At 48.4% G+C, this 14,831-nt stretch overlaps 1 protein-coding gene across 7 annotated transcripts in view; it reads left to right on the top strand.

Moving 5' to 3' along the window:
• Positions 1–14,831, top strand: part of LOC131257832 (uncharacterized) — a 37,134-nt gene that overhangs the window by 6,206 nt on the left and 16,097 nt on the right. Inside the window, exons 2-3 of one of the 7 annotated variants that reach the window (XR_009177659.1) lie at positions 842–1,155; positions 2,202–2,435. The exons of 1 other annotated variant lie outside the window; for it this stretch is intronic. The gene's annotated coding sequence lies outside the window, so the exon portion shown is untranslated. Of the gene's footprint in view, positions 1–839; positions 1,338–2,201; positions 2,436–14,831 lie in introns of those variants that run through there. 5 more of the 7 variants (XR_009177661.1, XR_009177660.1, XR_009177663.1 and 2 more) reach the window with 5 other exon arrangements.

The following is a 14,831-nucleotide window of genomic DNA, read 5'->3' as shown; positions in this document are numbered from 1 at the left end:
TCGATGACAATGGAATTTGTCGTGCCTTCAACGATGACGATCCACACTCAATTATAATTTATAAGTAACTTATATATCAATCCGGTTCAGGTTCGGTTGGGTCAGGTAACCCCAGACCTCAACATGATCCCAATTCAAAGTTTGTTGGGTTAGTGTTTGTATAGCGCGAGTCCAAGCTTGAAACCAAATCCGATACATCTTGCCTAGACGAGTCCAATGTTGGGTTAGTCACGGGTCGGCCAGGTTGAGCCCACCAGACTTTCGGCCCTACGTACACGTGCCAATCAAGTGCAAGGTTTAGTACAAGGGTGTATATTAGATCCATAGACATCCACACGCTATCAAACGTGCGTAGATCGCATCTGACCTTTTGATAAGGTCAAATATAATTGTTAGATCTTTTGTTAACACAACCAAACAATTATCTTTTCCAGTGTGCCATAACGTATCAAATTGCGGAGGAAAATCTTGTTTTATAGCCATTGAATATTTGTTTGGATGTGCTGTAGCCCACCTGAGATGTTAAATAGTTTGACTTTTATAACCCAACATCTATACTATGTATGTTTCCTGTTGTAGAGCTCAAATCTTTCGCACGTGTCACATAAAACATGGTCCTGCATATGGATGCGATGGATATCACACACGTGTGGAATTAAGAAGAGAAATGCATGGAATTCTTTTCCCGTACACCATCTGAAACGGTATAATGATATGTGCCGTTCATGTGCACTTGGCTACTACATCACTCTCAAATGATGATCTTGTCTTTTGATTTTTTAAATTGAATGATCCACTAATTATTTTTTTTCCTTTTCTTTTTTTCTTAATCTATCTGCAGATACTACTGGTAAATATAATCTTTTCAAAGCAGTTTTTATACGGTGGACGTTATAAAGCATCTGCCCAACGTCCCGATCATGGGAAAACACAGAATGTATGTGGGCCGCGATGGACGCTGAAAGACGGTTGGTGGGGCCCACCATCGTGTCTGTCTGACATCCACCCCGTCCCTCACTTGTGGAAGTTCAGTCTATGATGTGATGATGATCAAGAGTAATCAAGCGGATACAGACTCGAGTGGGTCACTGGAAACAGTGCGGATGAGGCGCGCACCGTTGAAATCTTCTTCGACTCACCAAAGGTTTAGATCAGGTTTTTAATTCCCCTGTTGGTTAATCCCAGCTGTAATCAACTTGGATGGCCCGTAGAAGGTTTTAACGGTGAGTGTCCTTCTCTACGTTGTCCGCCGGGTGGCCCACTTGAATTTTTTTTATCTTATTCATTTTTGAGGTCTCGTTGGAACACGAGCCGTCTAAACAGGGAAGCGGATTAGCTGGTGTGAAAACGTGTCGTGCCAATACGAGCGCTGACGCTCCTCGAGCTCTGAGTTGGGTGAAAGTTACGTGGCCCAAAAACAGATGTATTTACTGTATCCACACCGTTTTTAGAGCATGAGTCAAAAAATAATCATATCCAAAGATCAATGGTCCACCATAACGTTTATTTTCCATCCAATCTGTTCATAAGGTCACAAAAGACCTAAATGAAGAAGGAAAAAAGTCATATTGATACAAAACTTCTGTGACCCCCAAAGGGTTTCAATGGTAGACATTCAATCCCCTACTTCTTTTTGTTGTGAGGTCTACTTGATCTTTAGATCTGTTTTATTTTTTGGTTAAAACCTTACGAAGAGCTCGCAAAATGTATGGACGGTTTAGATATAACACATACTTCATGATGGGACCCACTGAACTTTCTGACATCAACACACCAGCTATATGGCTGGTGTGTGGTACACCAGCCAATCCGCTTCCAAGTGGATGGTACGTGCTATGATAGAAAACATGGGAAATCGGATTGGCTACTCCCCCTGCCACCAGCAAGTGGCTGGTGGTCGGTGCTCTGTGCGCCCTACCAAGATATATGTGTTTCATCCATGACGTTATTTATACTTGATTAATGAATCTAATGAAAGATGCAACAATTGCCTCACACACAAGCATATTGGTTGGAATCACATCCCCCATATTCAGGGAGGTGTGATCCATTTGAATTGTGGGTCTAGTTGATTTTTGGACTCAGGGTTTAGTACCGAGGGTAGAACCTGATAAACTAGCGTAAGTGTCGTAGTGGATTCCGGTTCTTAATGAATATATATTTTTATTATTATTATCATTATTATTATTATTATTTTTCAGGGATTCCATTATCCGAACGTGGAAGGGAGACCGTCGGGGATAGACGACCTCACCGGCATCATACCCCTCATAGACGTCATTACCCGCGTCCTCCCTCTCCTTACAGTAACCCTCCAGTCTCCCCAGTAGGCTTAGAGTCCTGGCAGTCCACTTAATATAAACCAATTCCACTGGATATGGAACTCTAGTAAGCACGTGGTTTTTGTACCTCTCTCTCTCTCTCTCTCTCTCTCTCTCTGTGTGTGTGTGTGTGTGACACTGTAAGATGTGGCCATCATATGGTTAATATTAAGAGAAAAACTTTGATATTCTGCAAGAGTGATGGATGGCATACATGAACTTGTTACTTTATATTTGCATGTGGAATGAGAAATCTAGTTATACAGTTCAAATTATGGGTCCTAGTTTAGATGTGTCATGAACCAAGAAGAAAAAGGGACAAAGGAGACCCTGGCTTGAGCAGGGGACCCTCCGATGCCAAAGTCAGGCCTGGATTCTAGGTCTAAGAGTATTGAGGAGCTTTTTAGAGAGGATTTGTTCCGTACCTCTCAAGGTGACAGGGGTCCTTCTTTTATAGCTACTGGGGCGTGTGTCGCACGAGGATTCTCTTCCCGATATTGAGCGCGGGATCTTCTCCTGGGATCACGGGGATAAGATCGTGCCCATCTTGAGCCTTCATCCGATCCCGTGAGCTTCGGGGTCGGAGATCTTATCCCAAGATATCCGGGATGAGGCTCGACCTAGCGATGATCGGTCTGGCAGGGTGGTCCGCCCGACGCATGCCCGGGACGCTGATGAGTCGTCCGAACCGACTCAACCTTTGTCTCGGTTTAGCGCACCATGCCTCGGACTTGACACATCCTTTTGTGATCCGAGGCATTAAGTCCGAGTCTGCGGACTTGTATTTTTTATCCCCAACAGTAAGCCCCCCTACTCCGTGTGTTTCATATGACACTTAGGAGTAGCGAGTTTTGAGTCGGTTCATAACCCAGTCCGAGACAGTAGGTGGTCATTTAATGCGTTCCATGTCGCCTTTGACGGGAGGCGGTTCGGTTCCTGACATCGCATGCGCCGTCAGCCGTCAAGTCGCTCATCCCGCCAATGAGGGTTGGACACGTAGCAAGAGCATTATTGTCGTCAGTCGACGAGCGCCACGTGTCGAGTGGGGGAATCGATGCAGGCGTCGAATCATTTCCTCATTAATTACTCCCGCCGTATGGCGATCTTATAAATTGGTGGGGGTCCGCATTTTGAACTTCTATTGTCATTCCTACTTTTCATTCCCTTTGGAGCCTTCTCAGTCTTTCATCTTCTTCCTTTCCTCTCTCTTAACCGTCAGCGCTTCCTTCCGCCATTTCCGTTTTCGTTTCTCCCTCCGGTGAGTTTCTCCTCCCTCTCTATTAGATAATAATGGCGGATAGGGGTTCTCGAAGTCCCCAGGGGGGAGCTTCCGGAGACGAAGGCGAAGCGCAACGTTTTTGGAATGTTGCGGAATCGCCTTCCTTACTGACGGAGATAGCAGTGGATGCCAACGCTGCTTTTCTATCTGAGAGAGTCACTGAAGCTCCGGCGGAGCGCCCTACCTTCGTTGTTCCTTCTCGTGGTGGGTCGTCTTTATTAACCCGCCCGGGAAGGCCTAACTTCCCAAGGGGCATGGAGGAAGATGAGGAGGAAGAAGATGAAATGTTGATTGCTGAGGGAACCTCCAATCCAGTTCCTGTCGATGAACCGGCGCATGCCGAGTCTGAAGGAGAAGGATCGGGGGAAGATTTAAGCGGTCCGGTTCCCTCAGTTTTAACTGAGGCGGACTTAGACAGAATCCGAATCGGGTATCACATCCCCGAATCGGTCATCACCTATCTCCCCCGTCCAAATGATTTGCCGGATCACCCTCCTGCTGGGGCGGTCGCCATTTACCAAGTGTCAATGCAATGCGGCTTGCGTCTGCCCCTTCAGGCCATCGTCCGGGGAGTATTGTCTCGCATTCAGATTGCCCCGGGGCAGATAGTCCCGAATGGGTGGAGGAACTTATTCGGGTGTGCGGTGTTGTGGGCCGAGATGGAACAGCCACCGCTTACAGTCGACGAATTTCTCCACCTGTACCAAGTGCGGGTGAATCCGAACTACCCTGGCTTCTACGTCTTCGCTGCTTGGCGAGGCGGAGGCGGTTCCTTGATAATTGACCCTCCCACTTCCAACAAACATTGGAGAGAGCGTTGGTTTTGGGCATGTGGTCGGTGGGAGACTGATGACTCCGGGTCTTACGAGGCTCGTGTTCCTCGGACATTCCAGAGGGCAGGTGACTTGGGTTCTCTCTCTCTCGTCCTTTTTCATTTTTTGTAATATTCTGAGTCTGAAGGACTTGTGCCTGGCAGATATCCCGAAGAAGCGGGCGAAGCTCGGCTCTAGTGCCTCGGCTCGGATCAAAGAGTTGAGGACGTTGGATCCGTGACAGTCTTGGAAGGTGCTTGTACAGTAACGCCTTCATCTTGCAGTCAGACTCGGAAGTCACAGTAATTGAAAATGTGTCTTCCGAGTTTCCCGAATTTCCCGACTTACTTCGTTTTTTATTTTTTTATTTTTAATTTTAACAGCAAGAGAGCATCACGTCCCAATCTCAGGGTTATTCACGAGCCGGCTCCCCGAAATGACTGGAGCTCGTCCTCCCCTTAGGGCATTCACGAAGTTGAAGGCTCCTCCGCGGTCAGTTCTTTTGTCGGAGCCTCGGCCGCCTAAGAGGCAAAAGGTGGTGCGGAAGGAGAAAGAACCAGCGAGTTCTTCTGCCCCTCCCGTCGTTGAAATTCCCGACCTAGAAGAAAGGGCTGAAGAGACGGCGGTTGTTGCCTCGGAACCTCAGGCGGCACCCGACTCGGCGAACGTTGAAACGGACGTTCCAAGACGGGAGGAAGAGACCAGGGCCGCGTCTTCCAGAGGGGAAGGTGAGACGAGGACCGCATCCTCCAGAGGGGAGGAGACGAACCAGGAAGGGCCGTCTGTCCTGCAGCAAGTGGTATCGGGGATGGTTCCCTGGGCCTTAGCCCACGGTGGCGAAAGAGAGTTCGTGAGGCTCTATAACGCCCCGTCATCGCAAACCGTCAGCCATGCAGCGAGGATGCTTTTCGAACTCGCTCCCTGCTTGATTAAGGCCAGCAAGGAGCTATCCTCAACTCATCGGCTGCAGACCCTTCTGTCAGAAGCTGAAGGGCGGCGCGAGGAGGCCGAAATCCGGGTCGGCATCCTGACAGGCGAGGCGGCTCTTGCCCGGAAGGCTGCCGAAGATGCGGGAGCAGAGGCGGCTTCCTCCAGAAGAGCCTTGGATGAAGCGAGAGCGGAGGTCGCTCGGGTACTGGCTCTGCTTTCCGAGGCTGAAGAAGAGAACCGGCGAATTCTCGCAGTTCATGCTTCGTGCGCAGATGACTTAGCTCAGGCTAAGCTTGAGGCGGCGGAGCGTATTCGACAGGCCGACGAGAAGGCTCGGGAGGCTGAGAAGGCCAGGGACCAAGCCGTCCAAGCTTTCCTTGAGTCGGCAGAGTTCGAGGACGAGAGGGACCGCTTGTTCCAAAGCGGATATCTGGAATGCGTCAAGGATATAAAGGAATCTTTTCCTGACCTTGACCTTTCAGAAATCGAGGGTGGAGCAGCCTCGGAACCCGAGAACCCGGACGCCGCTGCCGAAGACACTGCTGCTGGGGGCGAGGCCGGTGCATGAGGACAGTTACCAGGGCCCTTTGATTTTTTTTATTCACTTTGATGTAGTCACACATTGTATTTGTACGTGCTTTGATGAATGAAAGAAAAATACTTAGCTTTATTCATTTGATTTGGCTTTAATCTTTCTTAGTTCAGAGTCTTTAAACATTGAGTACCGAGCTAGGAATAGTAGACCTTGAGGTGTTTAGCGTTCCAAGGGTGAGGCAATGGTTGTCCGTTTAGGTCTTCTAGCCGATACGTTCCTGGTCGTATGGTGCCCGAGACGATATAGGGTCCTTCCCAATTGGGTCCCAGCGTACCCGATCCAAATTCCTTGGTGTTGGAGAAAACTTTCCGGAGAACCATATCTCCCATTCGAAACCTTCTAACCTTAACTCGGGTATTGTAGAACCGAGCCACTTGTCGTTGCCGCGCCTCCGTGCGCAGCCGCGCCACTTCCCTTTGTTCGTCCAAAAGGTCGAGTCCGAGTGCAAGGAGTTCTTCATTCTCTTCTACATTGAATGAGGTGATTCGAGCCGAAGGTAATCCGACTTCAACGGGAGTGACGGCTTCCGAGCCATAAGCTAGTGAAAACGGAGTCTCTCCTGTGGCTGTTCGAGCTGTAGTTCGGTAAGCCCAAAGAATCTTCGGGAGCTCTTCGGCCCATGCTCCTTTGGCCCGGCCAAGCTTGGTCCGAAGATGTTGCTTGATAATCTTGTTAACCGCCTCAACCTGTCCGTTGGTTTGAGGGTGATGAGGTGAAGAATAAACGTTTCTGATTCCGAGGTTGTCGCACATCTCGCGAAAGCTCCTATTATCAAATTGCCTTCCATTGTCTGTGACAATGGTACGGGGCACTCCGAATCGGCAGATAATATTTTTCCACACAAACTCGGTGATCTTCTGCTTGGTTATTTTAGCTAATGGCTCGCCTCGGCCCACTTCGTGAAATAGTCCACTGCTACCACGGCAAACTTGGTCTCGACCTTTTCCCATAGGGAGCGGGCCTATGATGTCGACACCCCATTGTGCGAAGGGCCAAGGACCGATCATCGGCGTCAGTGCCTCGGGGCTTGCCTCGGAATTGCTGCGAATCGTTGACATTTGTCGCATTTTTGAACGAGCTGCTCGCGGGCGTCGTGTTGGATAGTGGGCCGGTATCCCTGTCGTAGGACCTTATGGGCGAGAGATCGCCCTCTGGAGTGGTTTCCGCAGATTCCTTCATGGATTTCCCGTAATACATAATCGCCTCGCTGGGTTTGAGGCACCGCAGAAAGGGCGTAGTAACCTTTCTTATAGAGGGTTCCGTTGAGTATGGTGTAACGGGAGGCTCGGATCTTAATTCGTCGAGCCTCGGCGCGATCCTCGGGCAACTTCCATTCGTCAAGGTATTGGCGGATTGGATCGATCCAGGATGGTTCCGAGTTGATTGTATTGACGGCCTCGCTAATTGGTTCATCTATACTCGGCTTATCGACGTATTCGACAGGGACGGACCTGGGTATTTCATCTTCATCGGCTGAGGCGAGCTTTGCTAGTAAATCGGCTTTGCTGTTTTCCGTGCGAGGGATCCGAGTGACACGACAGAGTTGAAATCCGTTGATAAGTTCTTTCGCTTTCTGCATGTACGCCCTTAACTGGTCTTTTCGTGTCTGGTATACACCGGTAACTTGATTAACAACCAACTGAGAGTCGCTGAAAACACTGAGGTGCGTGACCTCCAAGCTAGCGGCGAGACGGAGGCCGAGTAACAATGCTTCATATTCCGCCGTATTGTTCGACGCTTGGAATCCAAGTCGTAAGGCATACTGTATATAGGTATGATCGGGGGTTTCCAGCACAACCCCAGCCCCACTTGCCTTCGAGGTGGAAGAACCGTCGACAAATAGTTTCCAGGGAATAGGGTAGGTAAGGGTCGGGGGAGCGGTTGTTGGAACTGCAACATCCTTTGGCATATCGTTGACCGGGAGCTCGAATGGTGGAGTTCCTTCGGCGATAAAATCAGCTACTGCTTGCCCTTTGATTGCTGCCTTTGGTTTATATTGAATGTCAAATTCACTCAATTCGATGGCCCATTTCGTGAGTCGGCCGGAAGCTTCTGGTTTCTGCAATACCTGGCGAAGCGGAAGATCGGTCATTACGATGATGGTATGGGCATGGAAGTACGGCCTGAGTCGGCGAGAGGAAGTGATTAAAGCCAAGGCCATTTTTTCCAGGCTTGGGTATCTTGTTTCTGCCGGCAATAATGCTTTGCTGACGTAGTAAACCGGCAGTTGCTTTCCTTCGGATTCTCGTATCAAGGCCGAGCTAACCGCTGCCTCGGACACCGCTAGGTAAAGGAGCAAAGACTCCCCCGATTCGGGCTTTGATAAGAGAGGTGCGGAACTGAGACATGATTTTAATTGTTGGAATGCCACTTCACATTCTTCCGTCCAGCCCATTGTTTGTCTTCCTTTCAACTGTCTGAAGAAAGGGAGACATTTATCGGTGGCTCTGGACAGGAACCGATTAAGTGCTGCGACTCGTCCAGTCAACCTTTGTATGTCCTTTATGGTTTTAGGGGATTCCATATCAATCAAAGCCTTTATCTTCTCAGGGTTTGCCTCTATTCCTCGCTGACTAACCAAGAAACCGAGGAACTTTCCAGAGCGCACCCCAAAAGCGCATTTATTCGGATTCAGCTTCATCCGAAACTTTCGTAGGGTGAGAAACATTTCTTCTAAATCATTCACATGATCTGCCGCGTGTATACTTTTGATGAGCATGTCATCAATATATACTTCCATGGTTCGGCCTATCAGCCGAGCAAAGATTTTATTAACTAATCTTTGATAGGTTGCGCCGGCATTCTTCAGACCAAATGGCATCACTCGGTAACAATAAAGGCCTTTGTCGGTGACAAAGGTAGTTTTTGATTTATCTGTCTTATGCATTGCAATCTGATTATATCCTGAATAAGCATCCATGAAGCTAAGGAGCTCATGTCCGGCGGTGCTATCTACTAGTTGGTCTATCCTTGGAAGCGGAAAGCTATCCTTTGGGCAGGCTTTATTTAAGTCAGTATAGTCAATACAGACCCGCCACTTCCCGTTGGATTTCTTTACGAGCACGACATTCGCGACCCACTCTGGATAGTATACTTCTTCTATGAAATTAGCCTGGAGGAGTTTGTCGACTTCTTCCTCAATGATAGCGTATCGTTCAGGGCCGAGCGGTCGCCGCTTCTGTCGGATCGGTCGATACGACGGATCGATGTTGAGTCGGTGAGTTACCACAGAGGGGTCGATCCCGGGCATATCTTCATGACTCCAGGCAAAGACGTCGGCGTACCTACGGAGCAGGCCTGTCAGCTTTTCTTTCAAAGGGGACTGCAGAGATGAGCCAATTCGTACCGTCTTGGATCCATCTGTCTCGGCCAAGGGGACCGAGACAAGATCCTCGACCGGCTGTCCTCGTTCATAATTCTCGCCCCGAGGGTCCAATGATTCAATCGTTAATATGTTGGTCGGACTTTTGTCGGCGGCTCCTTTTACGGCTATCATGTAACATCGCCTTGCATCCTGCTGGTCTCCTTTGACAATTCCGACTCCCGACTCGGTCGGGAACTTCATTGAAAGGTGGTATGTGGATACCACGGCCTGGAGGAGACTCAATGAAGGTCGGCCGAGTATTGCGTTGTATACTGAGGGTTGATCGACGACCAAGAAGTCAACCATCATCGTCGTCTGACATGGGGCACTACCAGCGGTGAGCGGCAACGAGACAATCCCTTCAGGCAGTACCTGTCCTCCGGAAAAACCGGTCAATGGGGTCCGAACTGGGCGTAGTGTGGACCGTTCGATCCCCATTTTGTCGAACGCCTGGGTAAATAACACGTCTGCAGATGACCCCGTATCGACGAGTATCCGAAACACCTTTCGGTTAGCGATAGCCAGGGTGACAATCAATGCGTCATCGTGGGGGTGATAGATGCCTCGGGCATCTTCGTCCGTGAAAGAGATGCAATATCTTTCTCTTTTCTTCTCCTTTGGTGGCCGATCTATGATCATGAGCTCGGACTGAGGCTGAGTAAGTTTTCTTGCATGATTCCTTCGTGCATTGTTTGAGTCGCCCCCACCTTGTGGACCGCCGATAATCGTCCGGATTTCTTCCATAGGTTGGCTCTCGGTCGGGCGCGCCTCGGCTGCCCCAGCTTTAACCATATGTTCTCTGAGTCGGCCGTCTTTTATGAGTCGTTCGATCTCTTCTTTTAGGTGACGGCAATCACTTGTGTTATGTCCGTGATCACGGTGATAATGGCAGTATTTATCCTTGTCCCGCCGATTAGGATTACTCCTGAGCTTACTGGGCCAGTTAACAAAGCCTTCGTTTTTTATTTCCATCAATACCTCTTCCTGAGTCTTGTTCAAGGGAGTATACGCGGAAAATCTTCGGTCCGGCCGCTTGCCCGACCTTCGCTCATCGCGCGCTTGATCATCCTTGCGTTTCCTTCCTCCGGCCGAGTCGGCTTCCTTTTTGGTTGACTCTGTTACCAAAGTTTTAGTTTCACGCAGAATTCGCGTTTCTTCGGCGTTTGCATACTTATCCGACCGTGCCATAAATTCTGCCAGAGTATCGGGCGGAGTTTTGTCTAGAGATGCCAGGAATGGCTTATCTCTAACTCCTTGCATGAGCGCATTGAGAGCCGTTTCTTCCGAATGTTTTCGAACCTGAAGGGATTCGAAATTAAAACGCTTGATATAATCTTTCAGTAGCTCTCCCTGCTTTTGAACTACGTTGTTCAGATGTGCAGGGGGCTTCAATTTCTTCTTTCCGCCGATGAAATTGGTGAGGAAGGCGTCACTCAGCTCAGCGAATGAACTGACGGACTTTGGTTTCAACTGTTTGAACCACAGTCGAGCTACATCGGTCAATGTAAGAGAAAAGGCCCGACACATTACTGCGTCCGAGGCATCGTGGAGCTCCATATAGGTTCTGAAGCATTCGATGTGCTCCGTTGGGTCGGTCTTGCCGGCGAAAGGAGTGATTTGAGGTAATCGAAACCTCTCGGGCAACCGGGCCTTCAGTACCGAGTCCACAAAGGGGGACGCCTTCGCTTCGGATCCGGTTGGATATACATTCCGGCCGTGCTTTATGTCCGCCATCTCTTTCGCCATTTCTTCCCGCACTTCTCTTTTAAAATTTTGAATGTCGGCTTTCCAAGGTTCACTGCTCTCTGCCGTGCCCTCCATGGATGGGCGATTGCGCCTTCTTCGTTCTATCTCGTGCCGAAGATCGGGGGAAGCGTTGGTTGACTGCGCTGGAGATGGTTCCGATCCGCCTTGGGGTTGGCTCGGCCGGAAAGAGCGCGGCGCGGAAGGTTGAGATCAACCGCCGCCGCGTGCGTCTGTCTCCCCTTGAGGATGCGGGAGTGGCTGCATTTGCTGCTGATACATTCGTTCCAGCATCTGCTTCATCATATTCATATCGGAGCGGATTTCTTGAACCTCCTTGTCCAACCGCCCATCGTCGCGACCCCGCTGATTGTTGCTTGTTCCGGTCGCCCCTCGTCGGCGGTTGTTAGGTGGGTTCTGGGCTGCGGGAACCGCGATTGGACCCGTTGGCCCTGTAATCACATTCTCATTCAAATCTTCTTCTGAGACCGTCCTTCTAGTCATCACCATTGAAATCGGTATAGAGATACGAGATGGCTTTTTGTACGTTTCCCACAGACGGCGCCAAGCTGTTGATGCAAATGTCCGATTCCTCCTCTTGGACCTTCGTGTACCTGCACAAAAGAAAAAGGGACAAAGGAGACCCTGGCTTGAGCAGGGGACCCTCTGATGCCAAAGTCAGGCCTGGATTCTAGGTCTAAGAGTATTGAGGAGCTTTTTAGAGAGGATTTGTTCCGTACCTCTCAAGGTGACAGGGGTCCTTCTTTTATAGCTACTGGGGCGTGTGTCGCACGAGGATTCTCTTCCCGATATTGAGCGAGGGATCTTCTCCTGGGATCACGGGGATAAGATCGTGCCCATCTTGAGCCTTCATCCGATCCCGTGAGCTTCGGGGTCGGAGATCTTATCCCAAGATATCCGGGATGAGGCTCGACCTAGCGATGGTCGGTCTGGCAGAGTGGTCCGCCCGACGCATGCCCGGGACGCTGATGAGTCGTCCGAACCGACTCAACCTTTGTCTCGGTTTAGCGCACCATGCCTCGGACTTGACACATCCTTTTGTGATCCGAGGCATTAAGTCCGAGTCTGCGGAATGAGAAATCTAGTTACACAGTTCAAATTATGGGTCCTAGTTTAGATGTGTCATGAACCAAGAATTACTCTTATTTGGTTATCCAACCATCAGATTGGTGGACACTTATTGAACAGTAAAAAATGGAAAATGATCAACTATTATATCTCAGCAATATATATATATATATATATATATATATATATATATATATATATATATATATCAGCAAATAAGGTCCATGAGTTATTCAACCAATCTAGCAAAAGTTTCCAAAGAGTTTGTCTTGAGCCATGGGTCATTATGATTAATGGTTCAAATCTTGTGAGAAAGGGTACATTGCCTAATGTTACATCGTTTAACATGTGGCAGTTGTAGATTGTGTAAGTGCTTTGACTGCCTTCACATGAGGCGGACAATGATCCTAATCATCATAGCGAGAATTTTGAGAACCAGGCTACTACTCTTTCTCTTCTTTACCCAACAAAAAGTACGGTACATATTGAGGCAAAATTCGGGCAGCCCAGAGAGTAAAAATCCCTCTAGATTCCCTATCATATCATTCTACCAGAAAATACTACAGGCCAGGTAGGGTCCTTGATCGCAGAGAGATGACCCAACCCCAACCTGTTCATAAAGAGAATCATCCAAACTGCTCGAAAGCCCCTGGAATGTTGAGATTCACTGCCTAATCCGGCTAGAGCATCCGCTACCTCATTTACTTTCTAAGGAGAGTAATCTTTTTTCTTTTCTTTTTTTTCTTTTTTTTTTTGAATTATTTATTATTTATTTTAAAGAACTGACTATTTCATTGAACAAACCAAGTGTACATCCATTTGGGCTGGCCCTAGCAAAAAGAAAAGGGCCACACCTATCATACGTAAGGGGAAAGTAAAGCCTAAAACAAAAAGGACCGAGCATGCATCAGGGCAGAAACAGGCCCAACTAGGAACTGGGACAAACTGCCTGAGGATGAAAAGGGGCAAAAGCTTAGGAACCCCTCCAGGACAGCCCAAATCAGCCGGATCAACCCACACCTATCCTTGGCTTACCTGTCCTCAACAGCCCCACATTCGCCTTATCAAGGAGGATGGAGCCCCTAATCGCTGGGGGGGAGGGAATGGCAGGAACTTCGAGTCTGGGCCACCCCCGCTGGCTAACTTGGCTAGGCCGTGACTGAGTTGCCTTCACAGTAAGTATGAATGAACCTGGTGTTAAGGGACTGAGCTAACCGGGAGATGGACGCAATACGGTACCAAAGGCTCTATCAACAAGAGTGGGAGGGAGAAGAGAACAGCTTGGAAAATGAGACGAGAGTTAGTTTCTACTATAATGTTTGAGAGGCTCATGTCAGCGCAGATGGCCTACCCATCTACCATAGCCTAGGCCTCGACGACGTTGTTGGAAATAGTCCCATATCTATTGTGGAAGACAAAAATCAAGTTCCCAAGGTGGTCCCTGCAAACACCACCACTGCCACCTACACCCGGATTGCCCCTAGCTGAACCATCCACATTGAGCTTCAACCATCCCCTGCAAGGCTTAGCCCATTTGATGACGAGAGGCAGGGAGTTAGGGAGGGGCTGACCGCAGGACATACCAAGAGCTCTAATAATGTGGAGCTCTCTAGGGGAAATATCAATAAGGCTCGGGAGGAGCGACCCAATCTCGTTCATCCAGTGGGAAATCCTGTAAATCATCCGCACCTCTGAAAATCTGGAATGCTCAAACCTAGCTACATTTCTCCTGAGCTAGATTTCTCAAAGGATGAGAGGCAGGGCCATACCTCGAAGGTGCTGCCATCTAGATGATTTCTTGGCGATCAAACTCCACTGAAGAATCCGCTGAGCAATGGACTGATCTTCGATGAGAGGCACATGGAGCAACTTGGCAAAGTGGGCCCAGACCTTGGAGGTGACAGTGTAAGTTATCTGAATCTCAATTCCTCTCTGAACAGAGCAAGTATGGTTCCACCAATACCAGAAAAACAATTTGGGCTGCCTAACCTGATTCAGGATATCTACCACAACCTTAAAGTCACTCCCCACGCAAATTTTGGAAAGCCTGTGATAAATGAACTTAGATAATCCATCAACCAAAGATGTGAGCCTCCGCCAAAACATTCATACCCGGTCCATAGCCATTAGCAAAAACAAAAAGAGAACCAAGCTACTTGGTTGGCCATCGCTGCTAGGCTGAACAAAGTGTTTCCTACTTTGGAATGTTGGAGTTCCTGCTCATATCTCACACCACTATAATGTATTCTCGTGGCACAACAAGATCGGATAAACCCTAGGCATTAGAAATTCGTATATAATACTAGCATCATTCTGTATTCAAGGAAGATAAAACAATCACAATAAACAAAATAACCAATAAATGAATCACATGAAACAATATTTAACATGGAAAATCTTTGTAGGAAAAAAACTACGGTACAAAGTGACAGAGATCCACTATAATCAAAACCTTAGAGTTTACACCACTTGGTTTCTATGATTATAAAAGAACTTGATCTCTCCTTGCGATACACAACTCTAAGAAAACCCTAGTCCCTTGAGAAAATTCATTTCTGAGCTCTTACAAATATCTAGACCTTCTCAGCTCGCAAAACCTTTGCCCTTAGATAGATAATAGTAGTTTGTATTAAGTCTTAATAGCAATCAGACTTAAATACCCTGTTTTTCACTAATCTGCATAGCCAGTTCGGTCAGA

Source organism: Magnolia sinica, chromosome 10 (assembly GCF_029962835.1).
Source record: "Magnolia sinica isolate HGM2019 chromosome 10, MsV1, whole genome shotgun sequence".
NCBI classification, from domain to species: Eukaryota; Viridiplantae; Streptophyta; class Magnoliopsida; order Magnoliales; family Magnoliaceae; genus Magnolia; species Magnolia sinica.
Note: the sequence above shows the minus strand (reverse complement) of the source record. Positions and strands in the feature narration are given on the sequence as shown.